At 42.3% G+C, this 12,600-nt stretch overlaps 1 long non-coding RNA gene across 1 annotated transcript; it reads left to right on the top strand.

The window, feature by feature from the left end:
• Positions 1-422: 422 nt before the first annotated feature.
• On the top strand, positions 423-2,485 carry LOC108581990. Its single transcript, XR_001895015.3, has 3 exons — positions 423-464; positions 1,211-1,279; positions 1,495-2,485. It is a non-coding gene; the product is annotated as an uncharacterized LOC108581990 (long non-coding RNA).
• The last annotated feature ends 10,115 nt before the right edge of the window (positions 2,486-12,600 follow it).

The following is a 12,600-nucleotide window of genomic DNA, read 5'->3' on the forward strand; positions in this document are numbered from 1 at the left end:
CATATAAGTTCTTTGTTGGACGTGTGGTTTGCAACTATTTTAGCCCAGCCTGTACTTTAATTTTTCATCTTCTTCACAGATTCTTTTACAAAACAAACTTTTAAATTTTGATGAGGTCCAATTTATCAATTTTTTCATTTGTGGAGTCTGCTTTAGATCTGAAGTCTAAAAATCCCTTTGCCTAGTCCTTGATCTTAAAGATTTTCTCCTATGTTTTTTCCTAAAAATTGTACCATTTTGTTTTACATTTAGATCTGTGATCCATTTTGAGTTAATTTTTATATAAGATGTGAGATAGGAATCAAAGGTTTTAAAAATTTTTTTCCCTATGTGCAGCTTGGTCTTTTTTTCTCTTCCTTCTTCTTTTTTTGAGATGAGGTCTCACTGTATTGCCCAGGTTGGTCTCTGACTCCTAGGCTCAAGCAATCCTCCTGCCTCCACCCTCCAAAGTACTGGGATTACAGGTATGAGCCACCGCACCTTGCCATGCAGCTGAATTTTTAATGGTTGCCAACATTCTGTCTTGAGACATATCATAAGTTACTTAAACAGCCATGCTATTGATGAATCTTTAGAATGTCTTCAATATTTTTGCTTTTATAAGTAGCAAAATAAGTATTATTGTAGCTAAATGTTTTACTTATCTATGATTGTTTCCTAAGAAGAGTATTACAGAAGTGAAATTACTGAGGCAATTTTTAGGGCATAGGGAACGTATTGCCAAATTGCTCCTCAGCAAGGTTTGTGCCAATGCTGTGTCTCAAGCTGGGTATGAAACAGCCTGTTCTCCTCCAAGCTAGGGACCACCTCCTAGACATAAAACAAAACAAAATCCTTAGTATTTAAATCTGTATTTCTTTGATTACTAAGGGCCAGTATGGGGGCAGCCACAGGGGTATTTTGGGTCCCTGATGCTCCTCTGTTCTTCTGAGGCAGGAATATAGGATCTGGAGGCAGGGAACCTAAGGCCGATTCACGCTGGACTTCCTAGAACTAAATCAAATGGAAACACTTCGGCTATGACAGTTTACATAGGGCATACACCAAGTAACCAATGAAAACCTCTAGAGTATATTTAAACCCCAGAATATTCTGTAACGGGCTCTTGAGGCCCTATGCTCGACACCCTATGGGGTGTACTTTCATTTTCAATAAATCTCTGCTTTTGTTGCTTCATTATCTCCTTGCTTTGTTTGTGTGTTTTGTCCAGTTCTTTGTTCAAGACGCCAAGAACCTGGACACCTTCAACTGGTAACATATTTTGGTGAACCAGCCAGAGGTAAGCCCGAAGTTTGGAATTTATTTTTGTCCTTTCCACTTTCCTTTCTACTCTGCACAAGTGAGTCTCTCTCTCTCTCTCTCTCTCTCTCTCTCTCTCTCTCTCTCTCTCCTTTTGTCCAACTTGGGACGCTTGGTGGGCAGCGCCTAAACACAGAGGCAGCCACAGGCTTCTGGCTGGGGCCACTCTGAAGGACAATTTTTTATCTTTTCCAGTTGTGGTGCCTGATCCCTACATTTGGTGCAGCTCGGGCAAACTCTCATTAGTTTCAGGCGACTTACACCTTCTTTTCTTATGCGAAATTCTTCCCTTTCCCAGTCCACTGGCTAAGGGCAGAGAAACCCGCCTAGCCTCCAGCTCCTATCATTAAAGCTCATGGAACAGGAAACATGGGAAAGCATGGCCTTATCAAGTTATAAGGATGCTAGAAGTCAAGGCCTTCATCCTGGGACAAAAGGAAAGCTCACAGTGGACCATTGCCTCTGGTGGGAAAACTTGCAAGTGGCACCAGTGCCCACCTAAGGTCAGAGACGTCTGACACTCTAAGATTGGACCCCAAAGGGGGACGCTCCGGGAGATCCTCCAGTCCTCAACCTCTCCAAAGCGGACGCCCTTGGCAGAAGTGCTGAGGCCCAGTACTAGGCCCTGTTACGAATTTTCTCTCACAGTTACAATACTGTTTGGCCCCAATCTTGTTTGGAATCTGAAGTTTGCTGTTGAATGGGAAAGTGGGATGGCATTGCATGTGGCCAGGCTTTTGTGCTGCTGTTCTAAGCAGGGGGCCTGGTTAACCTGTGATGCTCTCCTTTGGTGCTGTTTGGGCCCAGTATTCTTTGGAGTCTGGAGAGGTTTGGCTTTAAAAATCAAACTGCCAGGGAAACTTCTGTACCTGAAATTTTGGTTCACAGCCTTCGTTGGATTACCTATTGGGGCAAAGTGAAACCAGTGAGCTTGTATTGCTATCTCATGGCTAGGATTCCAAGCCATTAGATCTTCATTCATGTGTGTGTACCTGTCTAGATATCTTTATTTGTATGTAATTTATTGTTATATGTTGTGTCTATCAGATTGGCTGATAAGTAAAAGAGCGCTAATAAATTAAGCAAATAAGTCCAAGCAATCTTCAAGTTCACGTGACTTAAGTATAACTTTACAAAACAAGCTGACTTTAAAATAATGAGTAAAATAAAAATAGAAATACCTTCAGAATTGTCAGCGTACATTTTTGTCTGGATTTTATATTTGTCTCTGCTAGATATTTTGAGATGTCAGGGTTTAGCATAGAAGGTTATAAAACTATAAACCCAGCTAAAACAAAATGATCTTGGTTTGTGTGCCTTTTTTTGACAAATGAGAGTAAGTTAGTATTAGCTAAATCTTTTGATTTTGAGTTGTTGGCAAAAATACCCATGTATTTAACTTTGAGGCTCTTACTTAGGTTTAGGTGAGCATTTGATGTTCTCTGGTGATTAAAAACATGGTTAACAAGGAAATAACTAACTTCAAATGATAGTGTCCAATATCTCAGTTTACAGAAGTAATCTAGATAAACTGTTTAAAAATGAGGGAATTGAGTCCATGTACATGGGATAAATGTTTTAGGTAAACTTTTTGCATAAATTAATATCTTAAGATTATTTTTGATGCTCATTGAATATATGAGTCATTTCCAATTGAGAAAGGGTTATGATACAGGAAAACATGTTTCTAAAATTATGGAATTGTTCTTGTCTATAAATGCCCATAGCTGATGGTTCAGGATTTCTTGCTTTTTAGGGTCTCACTAAAGTTTTAGGTTACTAAACATAAGAATTCTAGTTAACACATAATTCTGTATACAAAATGTGCCCAAAAGGGTTATGTTATTAGTCAGAAAAGAATCATTTTGTCTAATTCAGAAGTTATCTAAAAGTTGGTTCAAATTACAGATTTGAAAAAGTTATTTATGAAACAATGTAGTAAAGAACTAGTAAGTAGGGGGTAAGGATGTGGAAATGTTTAGATAATAGAATATTATTTAAAACCTGATAGAGAATTGGAGACATTTAGCTAATTAACATTTCATAGTTAAAGCTCTTAGTCTTGATTAAAATAAAACAAATATTGTAAAGAAATGTATTGGCAGTTTGGCAGTTCTTTTTTACATATGGTTAGGCATGAAGCTCGATTTAGTGTGCAGCCAAATTACACATACATGCTTGCATTGCTTCACACTATGTTAACTGTTTTGCATGCATAGTGCTGGCACTGGAGTACCTATTGGTCATGTGCCTAAAGTGAATTTCTTGATTGCACAGGATGTATGATGATATTGGTGAACTTAAGGATATTGAATTGTGTATCAATAATAAAATATTCATCATGTGGGTTTTTGGGGGCCCTGGGTAACACCATAACCTCCACGGTAGATTGAATAAGAAAAATTCAGGGTTGGTTTCCTGTTTATTTGTTTTTGCTTCTAATTTTCACTTGTTTGCTGTTTATTCTCCTCTGGGCTTTGCTTGTGTATGCATGTATATATAAAACCATGAATATTTTTAGTTTCTAGTGAAAAGGTTTGATTTGATTCTGTGGATAGTTATTTTGTTTTCTATGTGTTTCTAGCAAGTCATCATTGGTTCCATTTAGCTGAAATTCGTAGGCTACCTTTGTCAGGCTTTCAGGAATTAATGGAACATACCAGCTTTTTAATCTTAACCTGACTTTTTGGAGTTAAGCTTCCTGATATGTTAAGTGTGTTGAGCATACTTTTGTAAATAGAATTTGAGTCATATTTCTCTCTCTGCCTAATTTTTCCAAAATTTGTAAACTATTTGTGCATATTCTTAATTCACAGCAATGTGTTTGTTTGCATACAGTTAAGCAGGGCCACTAGGGCCACTCAGGGAGAAAGAACTCAGAAGCCTGACATACCAGCAAAAGGGTAAGAATTTCTTACCAGTCAGACTCTGGCTTCTGTCTCTCTGTGCAAACTGGTTAAATAAATGGTAAAAGTCACTGTTTATCTCCTCTGCAAAGTTTTGATTAACACGAAAAAAGAATCCTGAGGCTGCTCTTAAACTGTAGTGAATCCAGTGTGCTTTATGTGTCTTTCTATATTGTTCTGTTATAAAGAGGGGTACCTTAGGATACAATGTGTGCCTAGGAACCTATAGGCTCACTATTCAAGGCTGCCCAGCAAACTGGTCAGTCATGTCCTTGGGAGCTTGACCTTGCAACCATGTGGCCGTGCTTTCTCTATTCACAATGGTGGCCCAGGTTTAGGGTTCAATTCCTGGCTTAGGGAATGAGTCCTTTATCTTCTGGCTGTCTGTGTATTTATATGTGTTGTGTGTGTAATATAAAAGAGCTTTAATTAATTGGTTTAATAATAAGAGTGTTGCGGGAAGTCAGGGACCCTGAACAGAGGGACCGGCTGGAGCCGTGGCAGAGGAACATAAATTGTGAAGATTTCATGGACATTTATCACTTCCCTAATAACACTCTTTTTCTTATGCCTGTCTTACTTTAATCTCTTAATCCTGTCGTCTTTGTAAGCTGAGGATGTACGTCACCTCAGGTCCACTGTTATGATTGCGTTAACTGTATAAATTGATTGTAAAACATGTGTGTTTGAACAATATGAAATTAGTGCACCTTGAAAAAGAACAGAATAGCAGTGATTTTAGGAAACAAGGGAAGACAACCATAAGGTCTGACTGCCTGCAGGGTCGGGCAAAAAGAGCTATATTTTTCTTCTTGCAGAGAGCCTATTAACAGACATGCAAGTAGGAGAGATATCGCTAAATTCTTTTCCTAGCAAGGAATATTGATATTAATACTCTAGGAAGAGAATTGCATTCCTCGGGGGAGGTCTATAAACGGCCACGCTGGGAGTGTCTGTCTTATGTGGCTAAGGACTGAAATACGCCCTGCTCTTCTGCAGTACCCTCAGGCTTATTAGGGTGGGGGAAAATCCCACCCTGGTAAATTTGAGGTTAGACTTGTTCTCTGCTCTCAAACCCTGTTTTCTGTTGTTTAAGGTGTTTATCAAGACAATACGTGCACAGCCGAACATAGACCCTTATCAGGAGTTCCTGATTTTGTCCTTGCCCTTTTCGTCAGAAGCATGTGATCTTTGTTCTCCTTTCTGCCCTTTGAAGCATGTGATCTTTGTGACCTTCTCCTTTTTCTTACACCCCCTCCCCTTTTGAAATCCCTAATAAAAACTTGTTGGTTTTGCGGCTCAGGTGGGCATCATGGTCCTGCGGATATGTGATGTCATCCCAGGTGGCCCAGCTGTAAAATTCCTTTATTTGTACTCTTTCTTTTTATTTCTCAGACTGGCCAACACTTAGGGAAAATAGAAAGAACCTATGTTGAAATATTGGGGGTGGGCTCCCCCGATATAGGAGCTTAAATATTTTGTCAGAAAAGTAGAACGTGTAATGCATTTTATTTTATTTTATTTTATTTTATTTTATTTTATTTTTGAGATGGAGTCTCACTCTGTTGCCCAGGCTAGAGTGCAGTGGCATGATCTTGGCTCACTGCAACCTCTCTCTGCCTCCCAGGTTTAAGCGATTCTCCTGTCTCAGCCTCTTGAGTAGCTGGGACTACAAGCATGAGCCACCGTGCCCAGCTAATTATGTATTTTATGTATATTTGTCAGGCTGGTCTTGAACTCCTGACCTCAGGTGATCCACCCGCCTCAGCCTCCCAAAGTGCTGGGATTATAGGCATGAGCCACTGCACCTGGCCATTCAATGCCTTTTATTTAGTTCATGTGACTTAAGCAATCTTTGGGAACAAAGACAGTTAGAAAGATTATTGGCAAAATAAAAATATCTTCAAAAAATGTAAACATTTGGCTTAAATTATGCAGGTCAGATACTAGGTTTGCTAAATACTTTAGGTCATAAACTACTTCTCTGACTTTTAAAAATTGTTCAATTTATTTTGGAGCATTATATTCTAGATAAGGCCTGGGAATGTGTGAAATTAGCCATGCCCCCTAGCTATGCAAAGAAGGTTATAAAGAAAAGATATTTTACATACGAAAGGATCTTATATGGTAATTTTTTGTCCTAAAGTAAAATAATTGGTTGTTTAAAAGAGGGATGTTTAGGACAAGTCAGAAAGTCCAAGCATGTCATACATTGTTTGTGTATGACATGAAAGAATTTATCGAAGAGAATTTATGCAAGAAATGTTGTACAATTTAAAGGTGATTAGGCCACCTAAATGCTTCATAAAATGACACCATGACTCTTAATTGTACAACCTGCCTGCTTTACAGCTAGGTAAGACCTGGGACATGCGGAGTTAGACACTGGAAGAAGTCAGACCTTATCTGCACTTCTGTGTGGGTCTTAGGCTCCACTCCTTGTACATAATTAAAATCCTAAACTTACCAAGGTTTTCACCAAAAGTAAAGTTGCAAAGAGTTAACACTGTAACATGTAATCTAGACTACTGAAGAAACTGTTTTACATATAAGGTGTGTAAGAAAAGTAAAATGTGTTTTTGGTAAAAGATTATAAGAAGGCATGGGAATGTGAATTTGTTTTTGTTTTTTTTTTTTGCCAAGTGTTAAAGAATTATTTTAAGTTAAGATAAAGCTAAAGGTTTGAACAAGTTGTGGAAGGTTTTTTAAAAATAAATATTATAAAAAATTCTGTGTGTGAAATATTAACATATGTTCCAAAATTGTATGGGATTTCTAAAATTCTAATATATCTGAGTATATGCTATCAATCATAATTATGGTTATTATGTTAACTGATTGTAAACCACAGAAATAACCAAATTTCCTTGTATAAAGCTACTAACCCAAGTAGAACAAAAAATTAATTAAATACCAAGAAAATATTTTGTCAGATTTTCATGTTTAACCAGCTGATACTGAAATTGTTTAGATATATAATTTGAATGAACTCCATGGTCTAAGTCAAATTACTTATGATAATCCATCAATTACCAGTGCTATTCACGTAATTTGAAGAAACAACTGCCATTCAAGAGGATATAAATTTAACTAATCTAAAGTTAACTAAGCATGGACTCATGGAGAACCAGGATGACCACGTTGTCCTTCCTGAGTCCTTCAAGCTTTTATTATTAAAAGTTCTGCATTCCACGACTCATCACGGAAAAGATAAAATGATCCAAATTGAATATATTGGTGTGGTGACTTATAAATTGCTAAAATAGTTTATAACCAATGTTTGGTCCCATATTTCTGGGAAAGCAATCAAAGCTTCAGGTACATTTGGTCACCTGATGGGCCATTTAAACATTTTATAAAGGAATTTCACTCAATTGTTATTTTCTGTTTTTTGGTTTTTTTGAGACAGAGTCTCTCTCTGCCACCCAGGCTGGAGTGCAGTGGCATGATCTCAGCTCACCGCAACCTCTGTCTCCCAGGCTCAAGGGATTCTCCTGCCTCAGCCTCCCAAGTAGCTGGGATTACAGGCCCGTGCCACCACATCCAGCTAATTTTTGTGTTTTTAATAGAGACATGTTGGGCGGGCTGGTCTCAAACTCCTGGCCTCAAGTGATTGGCCCACCTCAGTCTCCCATAGTGTAGGGGTTACAGGCGTGAGCCACTGTGCCCCGCCTAAATTGTTATTTTCAATGCATGTTTTCTGGTTGTATAAAACTTCTCATGCAAGAGAGCTAATGTTATAATAGTAGATTATTATGCTACAGTATATTTTCACCAGGTAAAGAAAGCTTTTTATGGTTTGGATCTTTTGAGAACATCAGAGAAAGACTGCCCCCCATGCTTGTTCGTGTCCCCCACGCTTCTGTGATGCAGCTTGAATATTGCAGGAGTGATTGAATTCAAGGTAACCCAGCTCTTTGCCACCCCAATTTAAGGAGCAAAATGCCTTCCCTGCTGACCTACCTTTATGCCTGGGTGCCTCCACATACATAATCAATTTTTTTTTTTTTTAGATGGAGTCTCCCTCTGTCACCCAGGCTGGAGTGCAGTGGTGTGATCTTGGCTCGCTGTAACCTCTCTCTGCCTCCTGGGTTCAAGCAATTCTCCTACCTCAGCCTCCCAAATAGCTGGGATTACAGGCATGCAGATTTTATTTATTTATTTATTTATTTTGTATTTTTTGTTCTTTTAGTAGAGATGGGATTTCACCATGTTGGCCAGGCTGCTCTTGAATTCTTGATCTCAAGTGATCCGCCGGCCTTGGTCTCCCAAAGTGCTGGGATTACAGACGTGAGCCACAGCACCTGGATGCATAATCAAATACTTTTAGTTAAAGCTCTGAGGTCCATGTTAAAAAGCCAAGGACTCATAAGGGGAATATGCCATGCTGTCATCTGACATGAGCAGTGGCCATGTGATGTTCTTGGTTTTATGCTGTTCTGAGAAGGCTCTGTGGGGACAGGGAGGAGGCCTGGACAGGAAGGTCAGAGGACCCAGGATTTAAACTGGCTGGGTGACCATGAGTGGGTTTCCCAAGGAGGGAAAGAATGCAGACTTGGGCTCCTGGGAGCTTTCTCTGATGAGCTTTTGGATCCCAGGGCAGCTGCCCTTGGCCAAGAGAACAACCAAACAGTTGAGACAAGTCTCTGGTCTGGGCTGGAGCCTGCATCAAAGTTGTTGGACTAGCACTGTGGGATTCTGTTTCTGATTCTGTACGGCTAATCTTTTGCTTTCCATTCTCTGCATTGAGCAGTCTATTTGTGGGCTCTGGAACCAGACAGACTTGTTTTTAAAATGTAGAATCTGTCACTTATCAGTTGTGGGATCTTGGGCAAATTACTTAACCTCTCTGAGCTTCCATTTTCTCCTCTGTAAAACAGCTTTATACACAGCAAGAATGAATAAGTCAATACACACAATATCTACATCTCAGCGCCTGGCACTGATAACCTGTCATTTCATTGCAAGTTTTATTTTTATTTCAAAATAGACTCAAATTCCTACATTTCTTCCTATCTCCACTGCTACCATCAAGTCACTCTCATCTCCTTCCTGGTTTATGGCAAGGACTTCCTAATGGATCTCTCTGCTCTGGCACTCACAGCCAGGGCAATCTTTGTAAAGTGTCCCCAGAGCCTGCATCACCTCTGCCTAAAGGCCTCTAACTGGCTTCCTGCTGTGACTGGAGTAAAATCCACAGCCCTGACAGTGGCCTATCCAGCCAGCCTTGCTGCCCTCAGTTCTCCCCTCAAGCCCCAACCAGCCTCGTGTCCTGTCTGAGCAAGTCAAGCTCACTCACTCATTGAGGTCTTTGCACTGAGATTCCCTCTCTTGGAAAAGGTTCCTCAGGTCCCTGCAGGTTTGGCTACCTCCTTTTGTTCAAGTCTCAGCTCAATGTGAGAGTAGCACCCAGCCATGTCACCTCTGCTGGCACCTCTGGCACCTCTACTGTGCTCCCATTTGCCCTCTTCATAGCATTGACCATCTTCTCACTTACTTAGATGCCCAGCCACCCGTTTATCATCGGCCCTCCCTGTAGATGGCCACCACCATGACAGCAGGGACCAAGGCGGTCTGTGGTCATGGCTCTTTCCCCAGTACTTGTCTCTGGGTCTGGACGCAGGAGACCCTCTGAACTACTTATTGAATTTTATTTTATTTTATTTTTTAAATATTTATTTATTTATTTTAGAGACAGGGTCACTACCTTGCCCGGGCTGGTCTTGAACTCCTGGACTAAAGCAATTCTCCCATCTCAGCCTCCAGAAGTTCTGGGATTACAGGCATGAGCCACTAGGCCCAGCCTACTGAATAAACATTATTTTTTAAATTCTATAAAACACCAGGTTGAAAGTTCTTTTATCAGAGGGGAAGATGTGAAAGCGATGGAGTCTTTGGTGGCTGCTGAAAACCGCTGCTCATCAGACTTCTGCCTCTGAGCTTGCCCTCTGCTTTCCTCTTGTGGGGACCCCTCTAAACCCCTGCCTGTGTATAGAGAGACAAGCCCGGCACAGGGCAGGAAGAAAGGGAGCAATGGGCGGGCGGGGAAAGGAACGGGAGTGTCTCAGGCAGCGCCCTCTGGTGGGCACAAACTCCATGACAAGTTGGAGACCTGGAATCCCTGTCCACACTCTGCCCGCAACTCCATTCTTGCAAGTTTTCCCTTGCAAACCATTCTTGCAAGGTTTGCCCCTTTGTCAGATGGGAACTCAAGCTTGTGCCCTACCTATGCAGTCACTTTCCACCTTGTATTGCAGTTATCTGGCTCTCCCATGGGATGGAAAGTCACTGGGGCCAGTGCTGGCTCTGGTCCATCTCTGGGTGCCCCATGGCTAGGACTGTGGTGTCTGCCAAACATACGGCTCTCACGTGTATGTGGGGACGAATCCTGCACACTGAGACCCAGGGGCCTACTCTCTGGTCTGCCCTAATCCTTTGAGTCACTCAGCATGCTGTTGGCTTTGTCTCAGAGTTTTATTATTCTTGTCATCTCTCACCCCATCCCATAGAGAAAGGGCTTCCCACCAAATGATTTAGCCTCCTGCCAGGGCTAAGCAGGCTCCTCTGGCAGGTCTACCAATCAAGTTATTATATGCAACCTTTTTTTCTTCTTTCTTTTCTTCCTTCCCTCTCTCTCCTTTCCTTCCTTCCTTCCCTTTCCTTCTTTCCTTCCTTCCTTCCTTCCTTCTTTCCTTCCTTCCTTCCTTCTTTTCTTCCTTCCTTCCTTCCCTCTCCTTCCTTCCTTCCTTCCTTTTTCTTCTCCTTTCAACTCAAATCGCTCTGTGGAGAGCAGGAAGCAGACATAATTTGGGACAGGGCCTCTGAGTATAAGTCCCAGGCCCTGCCACCTACTCTCTGGACATCATTCTCCTTGACTGTGAAATGTGCTGATGCTAAGCCCTGCCCTGCTGTCCTCACAGGAAGGCTACACAGAGCAAATGAGGTGTGGTATGAAATGGAAGATCCATGTCAACTTCAAAGTGTGGCCCAAACCTGTTTATGCAGTAAGATCATCTGGATTTGCTTGTTGTAAAAAACTGAAAACTATGACTCCCTACCCTCACCCTACATATGGGAAAGTTTTAAAAGTATGTGACATTGAAGTCAAATTCTGGAACATTTGGGAAAAAATGAGATTTCTGGGCCTTTCTGTTGCTTGGTGAAGACTTGTGCTTTGAACCACGCTGCAGGCAGCACGGAGCTGGCCCCAACCTCTTCCGTCGTCACAGGGCATCATAGGCTCTCCCAGCCGAAGGAGCCTCAGGATCTCCTAGGCTGACTCGTCTTATGGCTGGGGAAGAAAGCAGGCTCAGAGAGGTGGGACTCACCTCTCCATAGGCAGTGGGGCTGCGGTGGGCTGAGTGAGGCGGGGCACAGACTTAGTCACCAGCAAGATTCGGAGCAGAAGTGGGTCCTGGTCAAGGAGTGGAGAGACAGAGGTGGAGCCTCACAGGGGCTCCTACCCTAGCCCAGCCCCAGGCCTGTCTGAGCACACACCTGCTGCTGTGAGGAGGGGAAGAAGAGGGAGCAGGGAATGGGGGTTTCCCTTGCAGAGGAACTGGAACAAACGCTGGAAGTCTCAAGAGCTGGTTTCTTGGTGGTTTCTTCCGCGAGCTTGCTGTGCAGCCTTGGAAAGGCCACTTACTCTCCCTGGTCCTTCATTTCACTATCAGTAAAATGGATATAACAGACCCATTTATTAATCCTACAGATATGAATTGACAACCAGCTATGTGCTGGGCGGCAGCCTAGGTGATGTGGACCCTGTGGGGAGCAAGGCAGGAACAGTTCCTGCCTCTGGGGAAAAATAAACACAAAGTAAATGTGATGAGCATCACTCTGAAGGGTAGACCAGGTACTGGGCTGGCACAGAGGAGGAGCATCTAACTTTGCCTGTTGTAGGATGGGGGGAGGTGGTCAGGGAGGGCTTCCCAGAAGAGGTGGCATGGCAGCTGAGGCAGGAAGGATGAATGGGAGCTAATCAGGCTGGTGGGTGCGAGGATAGGGAAGCATTCATTCCTCCCCCTCTCCTCTTCTACCCTTGAGGTCACCTTTCTTTAAAACATGTTAGCAAAGGACGTCTGTGTAGTCACTCCTGAGGTCTGCTCAGAAGCCAGACTCACTCCTACACGCCCAGCATGCACCCATTCTGTCCCCTCCTTGCCAGCCTCATGTGTCTGAGCAGGATGTCGAATGTTACTGGTGGGTGGGGCAAGTCCAGGAATGACAGTGTTTGTGTCTGTGTGTGGGGAGAGTATTTAAAGCCTGCTTTAAGTATGACTTTGCCCACAGTCTGCGGGAAGCGCCCAAAAGCTACGCCTTTCCCAGGGTCCCCTGGGAGTGCTGGTCTGTCCCCTCCACCTCTTCCCCTCTGAGCAGCTTCCACCTGCTTCCA

Source organism: Papio anubis, chromosome 12 (genome assembly GCF_008728515.1).
Source record: "Papio anubis isolate 15944 chromosome 12, Panubis1.0, whole genome shotgun sequence".
Lineage (NCBI taxonomy): Eukaryota > Metazoa > Chordata > Mammalia > Primates > Cercopithecidae > Papio > Papio anubis.